The 11,980-nt window shown below is 39.7% G+C and overlaps 1 long non-coding RNA gene across 1 annotated transcript; it reads right to left on the bottom strand.

Moving 5' to 3' along the window:
- Positions 1 to 4,172: 4,172 nt before the first annotated feature.
- Positions 4,173 to 6,325, bottom strand: LOC115422512 (uncharacterized). The gene is made up of 2 exons (XR_003935845.1): positions 5,215 to 6,325; positions 4,173 to 4,677 (listed from the first exon to the last, which is right to left on the bottom strand). It is a non-coding gene; the product is annotated as an uncharacterized LOC115422512 (long non-coding RNA).
- Between the last annotated feature and the right edge of the window lie 5,655 nt (positions 6,326 to 11,980).

An 11,980-nucleotide genomic window follows, 5' to 3' on the forward strand; every position in this document is an offset into this window, starting at 1 on the left:
GGTCTCCAGGAAGAGGACCTGGTACCAGAGTCGAGCCGGAGCCCTGTAGTGGAAACGCAGCATAAGGGTCCTGATGAAGCTCTGGTGCCCCAGGAATGAGTCCAGTTCACCACCAGGTATGTGAACCGGGCTCTGGTCGTAGATGAACTGAAGGGTCCCATGGAGGATTACCCCCACCCCCATAAGGTTGGAACACCCCCTCCTGAAACATGGAACCTCCATCTGGTCTGAGGGTCCACAGGTTCTGTTCACGACCTCCATCTGACGTAGAAACGATGAACCAGCCACGACGGCGTCCGAAAACTGAGGACGGAGCTCATCCAACGCTGGAACCGAGTCCCAGAGGAGTTTCAGAATAATGGACAAAACCGTTGAACGTAGGATTGGAATGTTCCTGACCTGAACTGTTTTTAACTTTAGCAACAGCAGGGATTTTAAAACCACAGATCTGAAAACACACCATGGTACGTTCAGTTTAATGAAAACACAGGTGATGGGGGGGGGGGGGTTACACACACACACACACACACACACACACACACACACACACACACACACACACACACACACACACTCTTTATTTCAGTGAATGTATTGAATATTCAGGTCATTACTGCACAGATACTAGTGGGTGTGGTCATGAGTGGGTGTGGTCATGAGTGGGTGTGGTCATGGAGCTCAGCACAGTTCTGTTGGACAGAAGAGGACCTCTGCTACGTCACAGGAAAACACAGGGTGGTGCCACCGTCTGGTACTCTAGTATTACAGGGTACCACAGCTACTGGCATTAGAATCACAAACACTTTACTGATCGTCGGATGGGAAATGACTGGAATATTATTATTGTGTGTTTTTGATTATTATCTCATAAAGACCTGCTGTTCCTTTTGTTCCTGTTCCCAAATTATTTATTCTCTATTTAACCTTTAAGTCATTTATTACCATTTGTTAGAATATTATCATGTATTTTTCTGTATTTAATTCACTGATCATGTAGATCAGGGGTCTCAAACATGCGGCCCACCAAAGGTTTCAATCCGGCCCCTGGGATGAAGTCATTTTAGTTTAGAGTTCAGGTTTATTCAGTTATTTTAGTTCAGGTTCCGCAGACAGACCAAGTCAAATAACAGCAGAATAACCCACAAAAAAGAAGGACTCCAGATTTTCTTCTCGGTTTGATGTGAAAAAAAAAAATTACATTATGCCTATAAATAATGACAACTTCAAAGTTTTTGTCTTTGTTTTACTGCAAAAAAAAAATTTATGAAAATATTTACATTTACAAACTCTCCTGTAACAATAAAATGTGAATAACCTGAACAAATCTGAACAACCTGAAATGTCTAAAGAAAGTTCAGTCCAGTTTGAACTCTTGTCTTCCTGTTCCTCAGTGTTTAGTGTCTTCGTAGATCTGATCCAGAATGCACATGGACTCATGAGAAGTGGAGGCAGAAGATTACTAAAATTTCACTGATTTTTCTGAAGAAATTTCAGTTTTTTCAGGTTATTCACATCTTTTTTGTTTGGATAGTTTATAAAAGTATTTTCATAATTTAATGGGTTTTTTGCACTAAAACAAAACTTGTCAGTTGTTGTTATTTAGAGGTTAGTAGGTTATTACTTCACTGCTCCGGCCCACTGGAGGTCAAACCTGGTTGAACGTGGAACCTGAAAGAACATGAGTTTGAGAACCCTGATGGAGATGTTCATGAAAACTCAAAGTAAATTCTATGGTTACTCTATGAAAACCAAGAAAACTGAAGAAACAGTGACCTTTCCAGCCTCTGAACGTCCAAATATGGTCATATCTGATGACCATGAAAGATGAACTGTATTTGACACCAGATGTTGACATGGGCTGACAGGATCAGCAGGAAGGAAACAGTTCAGATCAGTAGATGGTTCTGGTTAAAGGTGGATGTTTGGTCTTTAAAGGTAATTATTATCGTTACAATAATATTAAAAACACTTAGTGGTTTTAGTATTATGGGATGGAGTTGTGGTGTAATGGTCTGGACTCCCAGTGAGCAGGTTCTGGTTCTGTGTGTTGGGTTCCTGTTCCTCTGGTCCACAGGTTCCTTCAGCTGTTCCATCCATTAAAGCAGGTACGTGTTCCTCCTCCTGTTGGGGTTCAGGACCACGGGGCTGGTGGAGGTCTGGAGGTGGACCACTGATACTCACATGTGCTAATGCTAAAGCTAGGTCCAGTGCATTGTGGGTACAGTTCAGTCTGACTTTACCTTCTGGGACACTACAGGAGGTGGTGTGAACCCAGTTTAGGTCTGGACCGTTCCTCCTCCAGTGCAGAACTCCTCAGATGTTCGTGGTTTTCCTCCTGTTTCAGTCAGACCTGAACCCTTCTGTGGTGACTCTACCTGGTCTGTCTGAAGTCCAGGTCCCCCCCACCCTTAAAAACAGGTACGTGTGTGTTCTCCTCTACCAACGTGTTCATGTGGATCTGGAGTCAGGCCTGGACCACGTTGAATGGGTGCTACATGCTAATGCTACATGCTAATGCTAATGCTAGGTTCAGTGTTATGGAGCTGATTTAGGGCCATAAGTTTTGTGTGTGAAAATACAAAATTTGAAACTGAAAATTTAAGTTTTAATCTTGAATTTTGAAAAATACAACAATGTATTCCAATTAAAAATAAGTGTATGAAAAGTTTTTTCAGGTTAAATATAATTTTGATTAACTTTGGTAATTCTTTTCAATAAATTATTTTCATTTTTCACTTTCATATGTATTCTAATATGAGTTGTTTTTTGTTTTGCGTGTTTTACCTTTTCAGTTTCAGATCTTATTTTTTAGTTTCAAATCTTTTTTTTCAATTTCTGATCCCTCTTTCACTTGTTCAACTTTTGGCCCTGATGTGGTGTGGAGGGCGTGGCCTCAACTGAGAGGGGCGTGGAATCATGAGTGACAGCATGACACAAATCTCAGGGACCTTCCCCGCTCATGTTGCCTTCAGGGAACGTAGGAACTAAAACGATTCAGCCTCAACACTTTATATCCACTGTTCGTCACTGGTAATGAAAAACCTGACACCAGTGACAAACCTACATTTAAAAACTGTTTTAAACAGAACTGAGCAGCATTTGTGCTGTTAGAGTAACACATGATGCCAGACTGTGCAGATAAACAGACACACGTCAAACACATGTTTCTGATTTCCACACAGCAGTGAAGGTGCGTCAGTTTGTGGTTTCACTTCCTGTTTCAGTCCCAGCAGCAGGAAATGAACAGACAGGAAAACTGAGCGCTTGGACTGTCAGAAAAAGCAGTAAATCTAATAGTTCCAGAGAACGGTGGGTGGAGCATATGAACGCTGCTGTGACACTGCACCGGATCCAGTCACGTTCCAGTTCCGTTCTTGGAACCGGTTCCGTTTAAGGATCGTGGAACTAGTTCCGTTTACAGAACTCAACCAAACCTCAGACCTCCAGCCCCGCCTAGTGCCCTCGAAGCCCCGCCTCCTGTGGGGTTTGGAGGGGCTGTGAACCGGCAGACCACACCTCCACGGACCTCAGATCTAGTTCGGAATAACACACTCCATCAGGTTAATACACATTTGGACTCTGAGTCATTTTAGAAACAAAAATAAGAATTTAAACAAAAGTGATCAATGCACTGATATTCATCCCATAATATAAAAGTATATTCTGACAGATTCTGAATTTTTTTCCAGTGGCCTTAATTCTCCTCCATAGAACGTCGATGGTTAGATGTGGAAGAAAATAATTATTTACAGTCTGAGCAGGAAAAATATTTTAGAAATTTAGAGGAAGAACATTTCAAATCAATCATAGATTTAAAAAAAAATGTTGATATAAATTAAATCCAAACCATCTGAGTCATTTTAGAAACAAACATAATTTAACCCAAACTAACCAATGCACTGATATCTATCCCATAATATAAAACTCTATTCTGACATTAGTCCTTATTGTTTTGGATCCCAGACCCTGTTAGAAAAGAAACACCTGGATTTAACGTGTCCACAAACTTTTGTCCATTAATGGATGAGTTACACATTTATAACATGAGGATAATGATGTTTTATGGAGGAAACGTCCATAAAAGCGTCTGTAGTTGAATCAGAATCATTAGCATTAATTAAGTCCAAGTGTTTCATTAAAACAGCAGAAAAAAAACTCCAGTGAAAACCGAACAGAATGATAATAAATAAAGTTTTTAATGTATATTTATACACTGTAAATATATTCAGAATACATAGTAAACATAATTGTACACAATAACAGGATATACTTTCTCTGGGACACGTTTCATACTCAGATACTTCAAGTATGCAGACTCAGTTATAGCGTCGGATACACTGCAGTGTTTTCTTGGCAGATGGAAGAAAATCCAAAGAATAAAGAGAGCATAGAAGAAGAGACGCCGTCAGTTAATCTGGAAGAATCCCATCATGCAGTGCAGTAATATTGCAGATAACTTTGGTACGGTGTCAACCAAAAAAACACAAAGCATGTGAGTTCATTTACAAAAGCAGAGCGAACAGCAGGAGCGCCGTTGAATCTGCAGTTGAAGAGCAGCGGAAGAACAACACCACACCGGATGAACTGAAGGAGGACGACTGTACACGCCTGGGAGAGGTACATTCAACAGGCTCTGACTCCGCCCCCTTTTACCAACACTCCCAAATACAGACGACGCTCACCAGTAGAGCTGGAAGAAAATACCGGGTCTGGAATATAGCACGATATTTCATCTCACAATACTGTAACAATATTCAAAATACTGTATCGATAATTTCAGGTATTTATTCAAATGCAGATACAGTGGAGGTTCAGTTTAGGATTTTTTTGTTTTTCTTTTTTGTTTATATTCTATTTATTATTATTTCAAACTCTTTTATTAAATAATGTTAGTTCTTATGTTTGGATTGAACTCAAATCCTGTTCTGATGTTCGTTCTGAACTAATAGAATCTGAACATTTGAACAGGATCTGAAACTGGAATAAACACAGTTGGAACATTTGGTGGTAGAACATTAGATCCTGTTGTGATCAAATACAAATGTGTTTAGTATTTGTGCAGATTTCTGCTGTAATTCAATTCTTCCAGGAAATAATCATTTTAAAAAAGAAACAAAAAATTGCCTTTTTAACAGTATCATGATATATCGTATCTTGACTCTAGTATTGTGATTTGTATCATATCACCAGATTCTTGCCGATACACAGCCCTACTCATCATCATCTTCATCATCATCATCATCACTGACTTCACACATGTACACAGAATTCCCTTCATGCACTTTTTCTTCTTTTCGTTTTAACGCTGAATCGCAGTAAATGACGATTATAAAAAACACTCGGATCCAAATTCTCTTTGTTTCCTGTTTGAATTCCATCCCGTCCGTTGGCTGATAGTGTGTTTATTGTCACTATCTGCTTCCAGTTCGTCCCGTAGTGACGTATAAATAACAGATTCACAGCAGATAAATGACTCGACTTCCTTCGAGTCCAACTCTTTAGAAACTCGTCAGATCAATATTCGTCTATTGCTAAAAAATTCTTCACAACTTAAGTCACATCAGTAACAACAGCAAACAGTTAAAAAAAGAAAGAAACCAAATAAGAAAAGAAACCTGACGTGATTCAGAGAAAAGATTCTGCACCTGAAGACGAACGACCTGAAACTGCCCCGTATAAGGCCCTGGATTGAAACATGGATCCGGATCTGGCTCCGGATCCGGATCTGGACGTCCACATCTGTCACAAAACTCGTGGATTTGTCAGAAAATGTGTCTTAGAAAACGTGGATCAGGGTAAAAAAAAAAAAAAAAGAAAATGTGGATCTGTGGGAAAAAAACAAGCAACAAGATAAAACATCTGGATTTTTCGCAAAATGACCAGATCTGTCACAAAACTTGTGGATTTGTCGGATCTGTCGAAACACTAGAACTGGTGGTGAAAGATCTGGATCTGTCGTCAAAATGAAATCTGAGATGTGTTGTATTCTGTCAGAAACCAGAATATGTTTTGGACAAATGAACAGGTAGATGAAGCGCGTAGATCAAAAAAGTTCGCAAACGTCTACAAACGGATCTGTCAGAACTTGGAAAATGAACATCCATCGCATGACGTGTGGTTCTGCTGCAGAACGTGGATCTGTCAAAACACTGAAACATCTGTTAGAAAAGGTGAATCCATAAACGGAAAATAAAGACTTGAATTAAACACAAAGGGTCTGATTTACTGAAGGTGGACAGAAAAAACCTGTTAAAGCTGATCTTCTGCCAGGACACGCTGAGGGCTGAGTCTAACGGACAGAAGTCGTCCAACACATTTAACGTGTTTGTGTTGACGAATATAAATACGGGCGTTTCTGCCAGAACGCACACAACTATCGGTAGGAGGAGACGCAAATATTTGTGTAGTGTGTGAAATGTGACTGAACTGAACCTGACCGCAGCTGAACCTGACCGCAGAGTTTGGGTTTAATCTGGTCTTAAAGTCCGGTTTAAACTGGACCTGCTCCAGCCTAAAGGACGCCACAGGTCCGATTGAAGGAACCGACAGAACCGACCTGTTCTGACCACAGCGACGTTCACAGAAACGGAAGAAAAACTCCTGCAGACCTACATCCTACCCACAATGCACTGGGAAAACTTCCAGTGCCCGTTCTTCAGAGTAAATCAGGCCCTTAGATTAAAAAACTGCTGGAAAATGTCTGGATTTACTGGAAAACTTTTCAAAAACTCCCTGAAACTACGAAAAGGTCTGGACGTGTTTAAGGACGATAGAAAATGTGGATCTGCAGAAGAGGAAAAAAAAAAAGAGTCTGAAACGGAGAACGAGTGTGAGAGAGAGAGAGAGAGAGAGAGAGAGAGAGAGAGAGAGAGAGAGAGACTGAGACAACAGATGGAACCCCTTAACCTTTAACCTTTAACCCTTTAACCCCTTAACCTTTAACCCTTTAACCCCTTAACCTTTAAACTTTAACCCTTTAACCCTTAACCCTTTAACCTTTAACCCCTTAACCCTTTAACCTTTAACCCCTTAACCTTTAACCCTTAACCCTTTAACCTTTAACCCTTTAACCTTTAACCCTTTAACCTTTAACCCTTTAACCTTTAACCCTTAACCCTTTAACCCTTTAACCTTTAACCCTTTAACCTTTAACCCTTTAACCCTTTAACCCTTAACCCTTTAACCTTTAACCCCTTAACCTTTAACCCTTTAACCTTTAACCCTTTAACCTTTAACCCTTAACCCTTTAACCTTTAACCCTTTAACCCTTAACCCTTTAACCTTTAACCCCTGCTGTCTGCTCTGATCGTCCTGAACGTGGTTTTATTTTAAATGTAACTTCCACCGTTAGTTCAACAGTTCCATTTGCAGACGTGCTGATCGCTCAGACCTCGTCCTGTCCAGAACCGTCTGAGCGTGCTCAGACCTGATGTGAAACTAAAACTGCGTCTGGTGAACGTTTTCACCTGTGGATCCTTCAGTTCTAACTCCGCCCCCTGAACAGGAGGAAAGGCCTACTGCTGTAGGTTCAGTTTGTTTGTTTGTTTGTTTGTTTACACTTTCGCAGTAAAACTATTGGTTGAATTCAGACCTAATGTGGTTGAAATTTTTCCAGTGACCCAGAATAGATGCGATTACATTTTAGGAAAATGAGGTCAAAGTTCAAATTTTTTATGAATTTTTCAAATCTTTTTATAGTGGGGAAAATTTAAAATGTCTGTAAAACGTCAGTTTAGTTTCATTTTGCTTCAGCCTTGGCACAAACATAAACCCCACTGACAGAAAGCGAAGGCAGGTGGACTTTTTCACATTTTGGGTCATTTTTTTTTTTTTTTTCAACCACTTCATTAACGTTGTGGTTCACTGACTTCATAAAGTTCAGGAAAATCAGTCCAATTAAAGCCTCTGTGAATTCATTTCTAATTAACTCGTTAATCCCAAAATAAGCGTGAGGGGCGGGGTTTGTTGTGCCTGGCCTGCCACTTGTTGGTGATATAAAAAGGGGCGTGGCTTATTGTGACTGACACGGCTCAGTCTCCAGCAGAGGTTCAGACCCAGCAGAACAAACTCTGGTTCTGGTTCTGGTTCTGGACGGACGTCAACTCAAACGGACCGAACGGAACCGAAGCGCAGACACGGTCTGAGCTCTGATGAACGAAGAGACAGAAGACGACTGGGCCGAGCGGCACCGAGGGAACCGGATCTGGTCCAGGTTCAGCTCCTGAAACGGTCCAGATGAAAACTGAAGCAGTTCCGTTTACACCGTCTGCTCTGGGTTCTGGGTTTGGAGGTCCACACTGATGTGGAACCCTCTAAAGCAGGGAGGTCAAACATACGGCCCGTGGACCAGAACAGGACCGACAAAGGGTCCGGTCCGGTCCGGTCTGGTCCATGGGAGGAATGTGTGAAATACTAACCATCAGGTTAGTTCAGGTTCCACATTCAGACCCAGATGATCTAAAGTGGACCAGAACCAGGAAAATAAGAACAGAATCATCAATAATAATAAATATAAACAATGACAAAAACAAACTTTTCATTTTTAGAGTGAAAACATAAATTTACAGGAAGAAAATGTTTACATCTGCAAACTATTCTTTAAATTAAAAAATCTAAATAAATCCTTTGAAGGACGCTGTGCACATTCACTGGTTCCCTGAAGAGAACTACTGCGAAGTTTAAGATACTGTCGGAGAACGGACACGACGAGGACGAACCATCTGAGCCGTTTGTTTTGGGCTGAAGTTCATGTGTTGGACTCAAACCAAAAACTGAAAGGACATTTGTCTTTTTTTTTTTTTTTTAACAGTGTCGATCTGCTGCTGAATTTACCTGTTCATTCCAAATAAGGATACAATAAAAAAAAAAGAATATGAACTGTGAGTGTAATTGGACCAATATTCTGCTTCAGTTTATCATTTATACATGTTCCTGGTAACGTACAGACCAAGGTTCAAATAGTTTTGGATTTTTCATTCTAGTTTAGTTTTATTTAGTTTGACTTTTTTTTTTCTCTAATTCAGTTCATTTTAATTCATTTTCAGAGCAGGTTTACGAGTTTGTATTAGTTTTCATTTGTTTCTAAATGCTTAGTTGTAGTTCAGTTGTAGTTCAGTTGTAGTTCAGTTGTAGTTCAGTTGTAGTTCAGTTGTAGTTCAGTTGTAGTTCAGTGGTCTCTTTTCTCTTCTTCTCTGTGGTCGTATTCACATAAATCCCAGACAGGACTCTGCTGCTTTCGTCTGCAGGTTTCCAGGTAGAGTGGGGACCAGAAGACGACTGGAAACCACAAGTGACGGACCCTTAAATATCATACGGTGCCAGCAGCTAAAATTGCTTGAGGGAAATAAATTGATTTCGTATCAGTCTGACGTTGACAAAAACAAAAACAAAGGGAATTCTATCCATAATTTTATAGGTTTTCGTTAGTTTTGTAAACACACAATACAGTTCCAGTTAGTTATCGTTTTTTTCTTTTAATTATAGTTTTTATTTATTTCAGTTAACGAAAATGTTTTTACAATTCTAGTTTTGGTCATTTCGTTAGTTTTCGTTAACGATAATAACCTTAGTGCAGACACAGTGGATCTACAAACACACTGAATCTTTCAGAACTGAACTCTGGTCCAAACACACGTGAACGTCTGTCAGATTGTTCATGTTCTTTTTGTGCAGTGTTTGTAAATGTTCATGTAATTGTTCTTATTTTACACTAAAAGACAAACCTTTATATTTGTGCTTCTTTGTGGGTTCTTCTGTTTGTAAGTACTGGTTCTGATCCACTTCAGCTCATACTGGACTGGAACTAAACCGGTTCAGACCCCTGTTCTGGTCCACGGGCCGTATGTTTGACCCCCAGTGTAACAGGAAACCAGACCATAATACTCGACACCTCCTCCAGCAAGACTGAGCCCCAGACCGACACAAGGGCATGATGGGAAATATTACACAGATCTGGTCTGGTTCCAAAGGGGGGCAGGACTGGATTCAAGTCCAACCAGGACTCGACATGAGGGTTTAAACCTGAAAGAAACACTTCGGCGTTTTCATCGGAATCTGTGGAAAAGTCGCAGTCGGACAGTGATGATGTCACACCTCAGTTCGCACATGCTCATTATTGCTTTACTGAAACATCAGAGACGTCTGTGGTTTCAGAGTCTTCTAGTCCATGTCCTCTAGTCTTCTTCTAGCCCACGTCCTCTAGTCGTCTTCTAGTCCATGTCTTCGAGTCTTCTTCTTGTCTTCTAGTTTTATCGTCCATGTCCTCTAGTCTTCTTCTAGTCTTCTAGTCCATGTCCTCTAGTCTTCTTCTAGTCTTCTAGTCCATGTCTTCTAGTCTTCTTCTAGTCTTCTAGTCAATGTCTTCTAGTCTTCTTCTAGTCTTCTAGTCCATGTCTTCTAGTTTTATTGTCCATGTCCTCTAGTCTTCTTCTAGTCTTCTAGTCCATGTCTTCTAGTCTTCTAGTCCATGTCCTCTAGTCTTCTAGTCCATGTCCTCTAGTCTTCTTCTAGTCCATGTCCTCTATTCTTCTTCTAGTCTTCTAGTCCATGTCTTCTACTTTTATCGTCCATGTCCTCTAGTCTTCTTCTAGTCTTCTAGTCCATATCTCCTAGTCTTCTAGTCCATGTCCTCTAGTCTTCTTCTAGTCTTCTAGTCCATGTCCTCTAGTCTTCTAGTCCATGTCCTCTAGTCTTCTAGTCCATGTCCTCTAGTCTTCTTCTAGTCTTCTAGTCCATGTCTTCTAGTCTTCTAGTCCATGTCCTCTAGTCTTCCTCTAGTCTTCTAGTTGGTTCTAGTCTCACAGCTGATGGTTTCGTTGCGTTGTGCTTTCAGTTGATGTTCAACATTAATTCTACATTCGTCCGTTTTTGCGTCAGTTTCACTAAAACGACTCGAGTCATGAAAAAAAAGTGAAGAAACAGACGATGAATAAACACTGAAGTCCTGTTGTTTCTGTTTTAGCACCAAGTCGAGCTCATGCTCAGAACATTCTGACGCTTGTTTGAGCATTTTCGCAGTCATTTTTGCGTTGTCGTGTGAGCACAAGTTTTCCAACCTTTAGTTTTTTGGTTTATTTTTACGTTTTATTTTGAGGAAGTGTCTGATTTTATTTATTGGACAGTTTTTTCAGGTGTTATGAGCCTGAAAAACTCAGGATGAATAAATGCATAACAGTTGTATTTTATTTCTTAAACGGTTCTGTGTTGTGCAGATTTTACTCCTTCATACCGTGGACTTTTATTCAACTCATTAGTCGAGAAAGGGCGAATAAATCAACAGTGAAAGCGGCGAAAATGAATTTTACCTGCAATTATTTAGTGTAGGTTAATGTTGCATTTCTAGTTGAATTAGCTCTACGTCGAAATTCACAAAACGATTTCTTTCAGCACTAGTTTCGGTTAAATATAATAATTGTCACCTTGTTAAATAAAAGTGGTGAGAGATTTTTTTTCTTATCTGGGGGAAAAATATCAGTTTAGAAAAATCTGGACAAAGCCATAGTCACATTCACTGATCCAACTTTCAACAAACAGAAAATCAGAATTAGAATTATTAAGCTCCATAAAAAATAAATAACATCAAATAATTCTCTGATAAATCTTATTAAAACCATAAACGGCCTCACAGCGATCTAAAGCAGTATTAGTCTATTTAACAGTATTACTGTTTCTATATAAATACTGTATATCGTTAGCCTCAGCTCATAATTAACTCATAGACAAATGGACAAAAGTCTGTGGACACGTTGAATCCAGGTGTTTCTTTTCTAACAGGGGTCTGGGATCCAAAACAATAATGAGTAATGTCAGAATAGAGTTTTATATTATGGGATAAATATCATGTTGATTATTAATATTGATGTTTATATCAGACATGATGTGTCCCAATATTTATGTCCATATAGTTTAGAAACATCAATATGTCACTAAAGTTTAAAGGAAGATTTTCCTTCTGTAGTCAGATGTGATGAAACTTACAGAA

This window comes from Sphaeramia orbicularis, chromosome 7, assembly GCF_902148855.1.
Source record: "Sphaeramia orbicularis chromosome 7, fSphaOr1.1, whole genome shotgun sequence".
NCBI classification, from domain to species: Eukaryota; Metazoa; Chordata; class Actinopteri; order Kurtiformes; family Apogonidae; genus Sphaeramia; species Sphaeramia orbicularis.